The sequence below is a fragment of the Arachis ipaensis genome, chromosome B6 (genome assembly GCF_059453495.1).
Source record: "Arachis ipaensis isolate K30076 ecotype BB chromosome B6, ASM5945349v1, whole genome shotgun sequence".
Taxonomy (NCBI): Eukaryota; Viridiplantae; Streptophyta; class Magnoliopsida; order Fabales; family Fabaceae; genus Arachis; species Arachis ipaensis.
In genome coordinates this window covers 11,049,804-11,062,562 of record NC_142441.1, presented here as the reverse complement: position 1 = coordinate 11,062,562, position 12,759 = coordinate 11,049,804, and the positions used below count along the sequence as shown (strand labels likewise).

General features: G+C 34.6%; 1 pseudogene; it reads right to left on the bottom strand.

The window, feature by feature from the left end:
• Positions 1-6,493: 6,493 nt before the first annotated feature.
• On the bottom strand, positions 6,494-8,495 carry LOC107646578 (putative pectinesterase/pectinesterase inhibitor VGDH2 pseudogene; annotated as a pseudogene).
• Between the last annotated feature and the right edge of the window lie 4,264 nt (positions 8,496-12,759).

Genomic DNA, 12,759 nt, shown 5'->3' with positions numbered 1-12,759 from the left:
TTTGTTAATAAGGATGTAGAGTTGTGTTGTGGTGGTATTGTATATGCTGTAACTAATTATGTAATGATCGGAATTGCATGAGACCAAGTTTGGGCTAAACTTGGGAATATAAGGAACTAAACTGGAAATTTTGGGACTTTTTTGTTAAATATACAATTTATGGCAAATTTTTAAAGTTAGGTTGTTAAATCTGTCCAGCAGCAGAAAAGATCAAACAGGCAGCAACTTGTTTGTCTTGCTGCGACTTTTACGAGTTGAGTCTTGGAGCGAAACCAATTTTGTTATAAAATTTGATTAACTTTCTTTAGTTCTCTAAAATTTCAGAATTTTAAGAGTTGAGGATTGGGAGCTGTGAATTTTTGAATATTGGTGGTCAAAACTAAAAAGAAACAGATTTCAGCAAGCTATGCATCAACTTCCAATGCTTGTAACTCTTAGAATTAAATAGAAATTGGGTTGCAACCAAGACACACTTGTTTTTAGATGAGCTAGGGGTTCTCAAATCAAAATTTAGCTTAATTGGAGTTTTGTAATAAAAGTTATTCCAATTGAAAGGTACTAAGCTTGTTGGTTTTTAAAACAGATTTTGTCTCATTTTTACTTAACTTCCAGGTAATGTAACTTTTTCATTAAAAATGGTATTGACTCAGAACCAATTGAGAAAGAAACCTGGATGAGTAAATTTTAACTACATTAATTTTCAAAGTCATTGGATTTAACTTGGATTTTATATTGAATTTTGAATATCACATGCTGCTGCTGTTTTTCTGGTTTTATGCACTGCAGAGCAGTCACGGTTTTTCCTTTATTCCTGAGGCTAGAAAAATCAGAAAATTATGATATTTAGTTTGTTAGAAAGCTTATTTCAATATGAACGCCTGGACATAAAGTTTGTGCAATTCCGAGTTCATTTGCTATATTAAAAATAGAAAAGAAAATAGAGTGTCGAGGATGTCTTAGTGATAGTCATGAGTTCGAGAAGTTAAAGTTCAATCCTCGTGTGATGTGATTGATTTAATGTTAGAGTTGGGTTGATTTTAAGATTATTCGATATTAAGAAGGATGAGAAGAGTTTGATAAAAAGTTTGGTCAGGACCCGGAAAGGGTAATCAAGTTGAATTATAAGGGAATGACGATGAAAAATGTGAAAGGGAGGTTGTTAATAAAAGGAGTTAATATGCCATGGCTTGATGAATGATTAAATAATGATTATGACTATGAAATGGCTTATGAATAATGCTATCTGAGATACGAGTTCCCTGGGTAAGAGCCGTGGCTCGCCACCACGTGTTCCAGGTTGAATCTCGATACTCTGTTGACCCTACGTCGTAAGGGTGACCGGGCACGTATAAATTCCCGGGTATGGATAGCCCCCATTGAGTGATTATATGATGATTGAATGTGAACTCTATGCATAGACTCTTGGGGATGCGCGACGGGGGACAGTCTAAGGTTTTCGGACTTGTCGGGTTGGCTGGATAACCGACAGATGGGCCCCATCAGCCATAGGACAGGCATGCATCATATGCATTTGTTTGTATTGATTGCTATGCATTTTTTTGGGTATGCCTAATTGATATATATTACCTGCTATTTGTTATACTTGTTATTTGTACTATTTGATCATTACTTGTGCGTGAACTTGTTTGGTTGCTTGTTTCTGTTACATTCTGAATGATGAAAGGATGGAGAAAACGGAGGAAATGGTTTGATGTTAGGTTAAGCTTGAACTTGAGTAAGTTAGGCAGATTTAGAATACCTACCCCTGTTTATGGCTTCTGTTTAGTACTTAAGTTGGTTAATTGAATAACGGAGTTCTAGGATTGCCTATGGCATTCTCAGGACCGTATTTCTTATACGCGTGGCACTTTTACCATGCTGAGAACCTCCGGTTCTCATTCCATATTGTATTGTTGTTTCTCAGATGCAGGTCGAGAGGCTCCTCGCTAGGCGTCTGGATTCTGGAAAGCGAAGTAGTCCTTGGGTATATTTTGGTTTCTATTTGTATATATGTATGTATATGTGTAGCTTACTCTCCAAGTAACTTATGTATGCTGCTCCTCTTAGAGGTTGAGGGAGAGATAGGAGTTTACTTTGGTATTTTGGTATATTTTGGGGACACTTATGTATGTTTATATGTATATATGTATCCTCCGGCCAGCCTTAGCTTCGCAGGCTGAGTCAGAGGCTAGTTATGTTGTTCCTTGGCTTTTCTTTATCCCTTCGTTTATTGTTTTATCATGTTCCTATTAGGTTTCTTAGCACGCAAGTAATCCTATTCCTTGAGCGTTGCGCTTTTTATTTTGCGATTTTTGTTTACCCGCTCTGTTTCAAGGCTCCTAGTATATTATTTCTTTCAGTATTATATGTATATCCTTACTATTAAAGGTCTGTAATACCACACTACCTCTGTTCTATGACTTAAGCATAAAACACTGTGTAGTAGGGTGTTACATAGTAGATCAGACAACTATGATTATCTAACAAAATTAATTTGTATTTATTGCACTCAACTTGAATAAGTAAGAAATTATCTTATTTTAATTTAGTATTTAATTCACATTATTTGAATTTAGCTTAATATATATTATTTGATTTGATTTGATTTAATTATTAGTTGAAAATATCTCAGTTGTCTATTTTATTCATAAATTTATTATTTAATGACTAATAAATTAATCAAATTAATTAATTAGTATACACAATAAATTTGGTTTAATAAATTAAAAGAATTAAATTAAAAAATACTAACAGAATATTAAAATAAATGAATTAGAAAATATTACCAAATCAAATTGATATAAATTATAATAAATTATATGATTATATGATATTTAAATATCTAATCAAATCAATTAGTTGATATAGTTAGTTTATCGTAATAACTTGTATATTAATGAGTTAAAAGAAATAAATCGAAAAATACTCTCAGAAGCATGCCACGTCAGTTTCTATTATTAAGTGGAGAAATTCGATTTTTATATAATAGAATAGATTTCCTTTGCTGAGTTTGTTAAATTATCTCCAGTATTTTTTGAAATCTTTTTTATTTTTCTGTCTTCCTACTTTCATTATTGTTATCAGTAACCTGTTTCGTTAATTCCTTTTGCTTGGTCAGAACGATGCTCCTAGGTTTGGACTGATCTTCAGAATTAATTTTGCTGGTTTATGTATTCTTTCTTTTTTATAACTCTGCTAGATGCATTATTTTTCAAGTTGCCTTATATATTTTTGTTCTGCTTTCCATTCTTGGTGCGCTGCTGGTAATTATCGAGTAGAATTGTTGGCATATTGATTGCTTTCAGCATTTACTTCCAAATCTTCCTCAGAAGGGTTCATGATTGTTTAGAACCTCAAATCTTGATGTATGATTTTTCTTAGTGCATAATTGATACTGTTGTGATTCTGCTCTGGCTGACTAATCCCAACAGTGTTGCTGTCATCATGGTGGTTGTTTCGGCTGACCATAGTCGCTTCTCCTTTAGCATTTTCGTCTGCTTTACTGGTTTTTTCTCGACAATCATCTATTTTATGTCCATATCTTTTAGTCTAAAATGATTTTGATGGACGCCTTAGTATTCACTTTTAAATTCCTTTCCAAGGCATAAAATGATAAAATGCAGGTACTTGCTTCTTTTTCAGTTTTACTTCCACACAAATTTGAACAAATTTATCTCTGGAATGAATGAGTTCATTGACTGTACTCTTAGCATAGTTCCAAGCATCTTCTCTACTTTCCATTAAAAATATTTGTTATATAACTCTTTTAGAAGATTGAGAATTTTGATCCGTACTGTAAAAATATCTCTCAACTAAAAAATTTGATAGAAAAAAAAGATAAAAACGTTTTAAAAATATTTATAAACATAATAAAAATAACTAAATGTAGACATTTATTTAAAAAAAAAATATTGAATTTTAATTTTTTTTGCAATTATAATTAAAAATAAATATTTTTATCTTTAAAATTTATAATTTTATATGCAATTATATTATTGTAAAAAAAAAAAACTTGTCATTTGTACAGAATATATAATATAAATATAAAGTATGTATTAAAAATAAATTAAATATTATATATAATCTATATACAAATATTATAAATGACTAGCCAAGAAAGGTTAAAATCTTTCTCCATGATCTCTACATTTTTTATATTCCAACTCTTGATTTATACTATTTCCTAGGCTTTTGATGCTATAGAAACCTTACATACCTTAACAAGGATTGCTTAATTTGTTATCGAGATAAGTATTGTTTTTGTCCCTAACGTTGAGGGTCAGAATCCAATCGTAATTTTCGATTTAAAATCATCCTTAACGTTTTTTTCGTATTAAAATCGTCCTATTAATTTTTTTCGAACAAAAATACCCTCACCCCTACCAGCACTTACCTCCTCCACCACCAATACCAACACCACCACCACCAACACCACCACTACCACCAACACCAAACCAAGAAGCAGAAACAGATGCAAAAACTCAAAATCAACAGAAGCAAAAAGCAAGAAGCAGCAAAAGCAAACTAAGAAGCAGAAGCAAAAAGCAACACCAGCATCAACACCAACACCATCACCACCAACACCACCACCAAACCAAGAAGTAGAAGCAGCAGAAGCAAAAAGCAAGAAGCAGAAGCAAGAAGCAAAATTAGGAAAGCAAAAAAGTGGAAGCAAGATGCAGAAGCAGAAAGCGAGGTGCAGATGAAGCGGCGAGGTGGCGAGGGGGCGAGGCGGTGAGGTTGCGAAGCGGCGAGGCAGCGACGGCCACGATGACGGCGACGGCGGCTCCAAGCTTCGCTGCTGCCGTCCCCCTCCCCCTTTCCCCTTCCCCCCACCCCACGCGTGTTTTATTTTATTTTTTTAAAATTTTATAATTTTTTATTAAAATAAGGATAGTTTAGGAATAAAATTAAAAATTTTATTAAAAATGATAATTTTAATACGAAAAAAAACCTTAAAGATGATTCTAAATCGAAAATTTTGATGGGACGGTTTCGATTCTAACCCTCAATGTTAGGATCAAAACAATATTTATCCCATTGTTCTCTAAGTATGTAAAGGAAGTATGTACTCTTATTTATTGTTTTGGGATGCTCCATAAAAAAGCGTAAAACCATTTGTTTGTAAAGACGTTTACGTGTCGCATTATTATTTGACGTATTAATGAATCGGTTAATTTTTAATTTCTTAACAAATTAGAATAAAACTGATTTTTTTTATAACAATAATAATAAATCTAATTTTTTTTAAAAATTTAATTGTATTTTTAAACTTTTAAAGATTTAAATGTCCACAAAACAAAAAGTTAGGAATATATTTGTTTTTTTTATCAAAAAATTTAAAGATATTCAGTTTAAATTATATAATTCGATCGAATCAAATCGAGTCTAATAATTATAATGCAGACAATTAGGTTTATTATCCAATAATAACATAACACATGTAAACATCTTAACAAAAAAAGACATTTTTAGTATCTTTATTAAAGTGATCCTATTTTTCTTAGTTATTTGTTTTTGCTTTGGAGTTTCTCACCCTCGATGTCCACCTAGCAAAAAAAATATAATAATTTTTGTAAATGATTAATGTTTTAAAAAAAAATAATTTTGTTTTGATTTTTTTTTCTTTTAAATAGTTATCTGAATAATATTTTTTCCTGATTTTCATAATTATTGCACTGAATTTTTCATATAAATCTTTATAAAGAAAATTGCCCAATGAAGATCTTGGTTATGAATTGATGATGCTCAATCGAAATGCAAAATAAACTCAAATTCATAATATATAAAAGGGAAAATATAGGAGGCGAGCAACTTTTAAAAAAGTTGGCTAATATTTAACCTGATTCTACAACATTGGATTTAATTTCACGCTATTAAAAATACTATTATACTGTGAGTCTAGAGAGCCAATGGACTATTTGTACAATATGTACAATGAGCTATTGAGTTACAAAATGAACATCTCCAAGGATCGAACTCTTACCTTTTAAATTCAGAGTTCTAATACCATGTCATCCCAAAAGCTTCAACTGATGGCAAAAGGTAACACTAATGGTCATATCTCTAATACTCCCTAATCCTCCATTGTACACATTGTATAAGGGGAGTGTTAGGGGAACAATAAAAATTTTGAACAACATGAGCAACCATCAATCAAATGAAAATACACTGCACCCTAATTTAATGCTACTAATCAAATTTACTCTTTTAATCCTATTCATTCACATTGTCTACACATTGTTTAAAAACCTTGTTGGTTATCTATACTTTTCCATTGTATAAATATTTTATTGGCTTCTCATACTTTCTATTACACTATTGATGACCAATTGATGGTTACAAAACACAAAAGTTGCTGTCCATGTAGCACTCATCTATATAAAATTAACTTCCGCGGGATAATACTGTAATGAACTTGAAGATGCGTGGGAGGAGAAAGATGATTAAGAAAAGAAAGGGCAAGACTTAACACTATGTCCCACAAATTTATGATCCACTCTTTAATTTTCAACACTGTTATACAAATTGCTGGTGTGTTTCAATTCACACTCATGGTTATACATCTAGCTATCACCATGACTAGTCTTAGATACAGTTACAATTGTACGTATTTAAATTTAGTTCTTGGTGAAGCTAGCATCAAAAGGAAAACCAGTGTCGTGCAACCATGAGTTAGCTTGGAGGAAATTGTCAACAGTGAACTGAGAAGCCTCATCCTTGGAGATAAGACCCTTGGCCCACTTGACCCTTCCAGAAGCATCAGCACCAGCTCCAATGTTTCCGAACTCACCAAAGTATGCGTGCTCGTTGTTGGGGGCAGCTGGTGACCATGGAATGTAACCCTCCTTGTTGATGAAGCCACCGATGGTGTTCTCAATGAACACTGCCCTCGAGAACGCCTTCCATGGTCTTGCCAAGAAGGTTCTCACCTTCCCGTTCTCTGCTTCCAGGCTTGGCTCTGCCAAGATCTGGCAGTTATGGAGGACTACACCCGATGGCATGTTCTTCTGGTCGGTACCGTCAGCAACGATGATGTTCTGCTGGTTTGCCTTGGGCTTCCTCACGATGATCTTGGAGTTCTGGATGTAGGTTGAAGCGTAGCCGAAGATGAAGTCAATGGTGCCGCTAATTTCGCAGTTGCGATAGAACTGACGGTGAGCATGGGCGTACAAGGTATCTTGGTGGCCACGGAACGCGCAGTCGAAGAAGGCTGAGCGGTCACCCATCACGCGGAGGGCCACTGCTTGGTGTCCACCTGGACCGGCGGTGTTCTCAAAAGCAATACCCTTAGCAATGAATCCCTCAGCAACGGTGGTGAAGGTGGCAGTCCTCATGGTCTTGACACCTTCAGCGAAGTTCTTGCGACCGGTGATGATGGTTTTGGCGGGGCCATCACCGTACATGTAGATGTTACGCTTGGCCTTGTCGACGGTGATGTACTCGTCGTAGATACCAGCCTTAACATAGATAACCCACCTGCCTTGGTGTTTCTTGGGGTAAGCATTAATGGCTTCCAAAACAGTCTTGTACTGGCCACTACCATCCTTGGCAACAACAGCGTTCGGGACAATGGAACCCTGGCTGGCCTCATTGATGAGCTTACGGTCATGAGGGTACAACCAACTTGGGAAGCCATATTTATCAAGCCCAAGGAGGCGACGAACGGGCCTGTTGGTCAAGTTGAGCCCTAACTCAGACAGAACCTTAGAGACACCGGCGACAACATCCAGGGCCAAGGCGGTGAGCTTCATCACGCTATCCAAGCTCTCGCTCTGCAACTGACCTTGGACATGCTTCTCCCCATCGGTGTCGAACCCGTCAAGGCAAGATTGCTGGTAGGCGATCACGGCGCCCAACCAGTTCTTCAGCTCCGCACTGTTTGTGAACACTTCCGGAAGCGATTGGCTGTTCACAAACACGCCGGAGGCCTCAAGCTCGTGGATCGCTGATTGCAAGAGGTCTTTGCAGTCGTCCAGAGCCATCTTGACGCCTCCGTCGCTGGTGCCGTTGGCCACGCTCTCCACCATGAGCCTGTCGCTCATGTTAAGGGCTTTCAACACGCTTTCCGTGGAGAATTTCACCACCTGCGTGATGTAGTCCTTGGGATTTGATGAGTTCACAGGTGTCAGCACGTCGTGGCAGAGCTTCTGATCATCGGCGCTTTGACACACTGCGCTCACCGCCTTGTTCGACGTCTTCAACTCTCCTCCATTGTTTCCGGTGCCGTTGTTGTTCACAACTACCACGGCACCAACAACAACTCCTACTACAAGTAGAATTGAAACAACAGCAGCTATAATCTTTCCCGACCCCGCCATTTTGTTGTTGGGAATGTGTTGATTTTCGGTTTTTTTTTTTTTTTTTTTTTTTTTTAAATTAACCTCCGGTGAAAGTTTGAGTAAAGATACTGATATCCGAGAGGAGAAGGAAAAAAGAAAAAAAAATCCTAAAATAACTAGGGAAGGAAGCACCTTCCTACCCTAATGGTTGTGGGTATGGAGAGTGGTGAAGAAGAATGGAGGAGGGTGGGGTTTAAATAGTGACTGATATTACTAAAAAAAGGATGATAAACGGAGACAGTTAGAGGTTTACCTTTTCTTTCGCAAAAGCTTTTGATCTGTAAGTGCATGTGGTGTGAGCTCTTAACGGAAGAGGAATGGGGAAGGTTAATTAAGCGCATGCATGTCTCTTATAACTAAATTTGAAGAAATCAAGATAAATTCATACATAATATTACAACATCTATGTGATATGCTGTGGATTTTGTACGATAAAAACAAATACATACATGATATTATCTAATCAATAATATTTAAATGACAACAAAAAATTATTTTATTTAATATTTATTAATTATTATTATAATAATTATATAATTTTAAATAGGTTTAATTACTCTGTTGGTCCCTATAGTTTCGCAAAATTTTCAATTAGGTCTCTATACTTTTTTTCTTTTAATTGAGTCCCTATACTTTTTTTTTTTTTAATTTAGTCCTTACCGTCATAAAATCGTTTGAAATAATAGAATATTCCATTAAAAAATCGAATATTCTCATAATTTAGTCAAAAAATTTAATTAAAAACATCTCTATTTTTATAAAATACCAAAAATACCCTTTATATTTTTGTCCCCAAAATCAGAGAACTCTAACTATCCCTAGGTTATTCTCCAAAGTTCTCAATTGGATTTCTCCTCCGTCGCACTCTGCTGCCGTCTTCCATGGCATCGTCGTCGTCTGTCGCTGGGTGGTCGTCGTTCCTCTGCGTCGCCCACAGGTGCACTGTTCTGCTCCGCTCATCCGCCTTGTCTATTGCATCCCCTCGTCCCGCCTTGCCTCATCGCGCCTCGCGGTGCCTTGCCTCAAATCGCCGCTCCTCGACTCTGCGTTTTTCTGTCTGGACTGGTTCTGCAACAACAGGTGATGATTGAATTTTGTTTTAGTTTTTCAACATTGGATAATAATTCTTCTCAATAATGTCTTCCTCCCACTACACTAAGAACGGGAGAAATGTTATACTTAAAATAACTAGTAGTCAAACGGCATCCTCTCCCGATTCTAATGCTTCAGGTTCAATGTTGAGAAATCTTAATTGTTAAATACCTCTAATTTTGCTTATGCTTATTTTTTGTTGCTGCTTGTATATAATTTGACTTTATTTGATTAGGTAACCAGCATTCTGAATGATAAAGAAAACCAATTGATCTAATTGTGAAGTTTAGTTTGCTAAAATTAGTTTTGATTATGCTAAAAAATTTTGATTATGAGTTCTGATTATGTATTTTATTTGTAATTAATTCATTATGTTAGAAATAAGAAAAGAGGTGAGATTGGAAATAAGGTGTTTGATTAAATGCCTTTGAGAGAGTTGAATTGATTATGAGTTTTGATTATGTATGTTATCTATAATTAATTGATTATGAGTTTAATTGATCATTGTCATAGAGGCATACAGGTTCTACTTGTAAAAGTTTGGGCTGCAATCCTCAAGGCATTGCTGCTGACAGGTTTCGATACTTGGTTCCGCAATACCGAAGATCGGTGGTAAAAACAAAGGCCTCAGGTACAACTGAATGTGCTGCTATGGTTAATACCAATTCCCGCAGAGACTTTCTTGGATTGGCTTTGGGAATCTCAAGCCTCTTTGTTGGTTCATTGGAAGCCAAAGGAGCTGGTTTGCCCCCGAAAGATAAGCCGAAACTATGTGATAAAGCTTGTGAGAAGGAGCTTAAAAATGTATGGTGAGAATACATTGTTTCCTTCTCTGCCTCCTTTCTTTGTTTTTCTCTGCTAAGACATTACAAATGGTTGTTGTAAATTGCTAATAATGCTTTGATATTTGATGTAATTGCATTACATCTCCTGTTTCTACTAATGTTAGTCAGCACGTTTCTCAAATGTCAGTTATTTTTTAAGAGAAATTCTTCAAATAAATCTTGGAAATTCAAAGCATTATTAGTATTAAAGGAATAGCAGACATTCTTATATTTTCAAAGAATTTGTGCACCATGCAAAGAATGTGTTAATAACCAATCTATATTATTGCACTTAAGTTTTAATATTCACATTTTTAAGATCCTTGATCAATGACCACCATGGTATTAATGGATTTTACTTGGAATATCCATAGCCAAATGACTAATGTTGACTTTGAACATTTTATACAATGAAGGTGCCTATGGTAACTACTGAATCAGGTTTGCAATACAAGGATATTAAAGTTGGATAAGGTCCTAGTCCCCCAGTTGGATTTCAGGTGTGGAATTTCTTCTAATTTGTTCAGTTCTTTTTTATATGCAATACAAGATAGATAATATCTATTCTGCTCGAAGTTAACCGTTGAAAAAGGAAATATAGAAGTAGAACACTTTCGCATTTTAATCAAACATATTTGTATCTAACCAAATGCAACTTCATTTCTATACGCACTCCTTTGGTAATATTTAGAATTCCAATATTTAGAATGATGTTTCTTCCCGTGTTTTGTCTGAACCTCATCCAGGAAAAGAAGCGAAAGATTAATGCAGAAAAGAAGAGGAAAGAGCTCGAGAAGGAGAGAGCGAAGGATGAACTTCTGACGAGAAAGCGCCAGAGAGAGGAAAGACGAGTGAGATACCATGCGCAATGTGGTATGAATTAATATTGGGCTGCAATGCGGCATGAATACATTGTTTTCAATTAAGATTTAAATGTTTCTTGTTTAGTTCAAAAATTTGTTCTCTACCTTTGTTTCAGAATGCTTTGGTGTTGCTTTGTGATTGTAGGTGGTCCAAAAGCAGCATGTGCTGGTTGTGCTGGCTTTGGGGCATTCTCAGTCGTTATAGAGAAGTTCTTAGACAGGCATGAGTAGTTACCTATTGAATTGAAGTCACCCAATTTTGTATTCATTAGGCATAGCATGGATTTTCATAGTGATAATCTTTTGTCCATTTGCTAAAGGGCGCATACAAAATTGTAGTATTTTATTTTACATCGATTATTGTTTATTTGTATACAATATCAATTGGTGGATGCATTCCTCCAATTCCAAACTAGATGTAAGTATGCTCTTAAGTATTAATGTAAAGTTTATTATGTAAATTGGATGCATTATCATAATCAATACTTGAAGGATGAAAACTGAATTTGATATATGCTTATTACTACTATTTCTATTTCATTTTATCCATTCTTTTTTTGAGGTTCTTAAGATAAGGTATTTTGAAAGTCGAAAAGAAAAGAGAGAAAGTATTTTTGGTACAATTTGTATATAAATAAGGAAAAGAATGATAGTGACAAAATAAAAAGGATTATAGGAATATTTTTCATGTCTTAGAATCATTGAATAGGGATTATAGAAATATCTTTCATTGAATATTTATAATTTTACCGAATTTTCAATTAAGTCCCTATATTTTTTTTTCTTTTTAATTAGGTCCCTAAGGGTATAAAAGTAATTTCACAATTCACTAACATTTTTTAGACGTTTAACGTTAGTAGGGACTAAATTGAAAAAAAAATTAACGTATAGGGACCAATTAAAAGGAAAAAAAGTATAGGGACCTACTTAAAAATTTTGCGAAATTATAGGGACCAACAGAGTAATTCAACCTTTTAAATATAATAAATATATAATTATAAATATTATATATATAAAATTATAAATATTATATTATATAAAATTATTTTAAATATTATCTTTCTTAACATTATCGTTAATTATCGTTATTTAATTAAGCTCAAGCGCTTATAAAGCATGCCAAAAGATTTAGAGGAAACGGCCACGCTTTAAAAATGTAACAATAATGAAACCATTTTGCCACGCTTCAAAAGCGTGCCAATTTTCTTTTATGGTTACGCTTTTTAAGCGTGGCGATAAAAAAGCGTGGCCAAAATTTAAATAAGTGGTCACCCTCATAAAAGCGTGCCGATTTCTCTCTATGGCCACGCTTTTTAAGCGTGGCAAAAAAAACGTGACTAAATCACAAATCAATGGCCACCCTCGCAAAAGCATGCCCATATACCATTTTTGAACATGCTTTAAAAGCGTGGCAAAAAAAGGTGCCGACAGACCCTTTTTTCTTGTAGTGAGCATGTCTCTACAATGTGTTTATGGTTGTGCATCAACGGTGTATAAAAGCCTTTGATAAATGTCAGAAAATTAATTTTTTATTAATATTAGTCAATATATAAAATTAAAATTAAAAAAAATTATTATTTTTCCTAATATAATTTTTGGACTTTAATTTTTTAAATATGATTTTTTTTTTCATTTAAT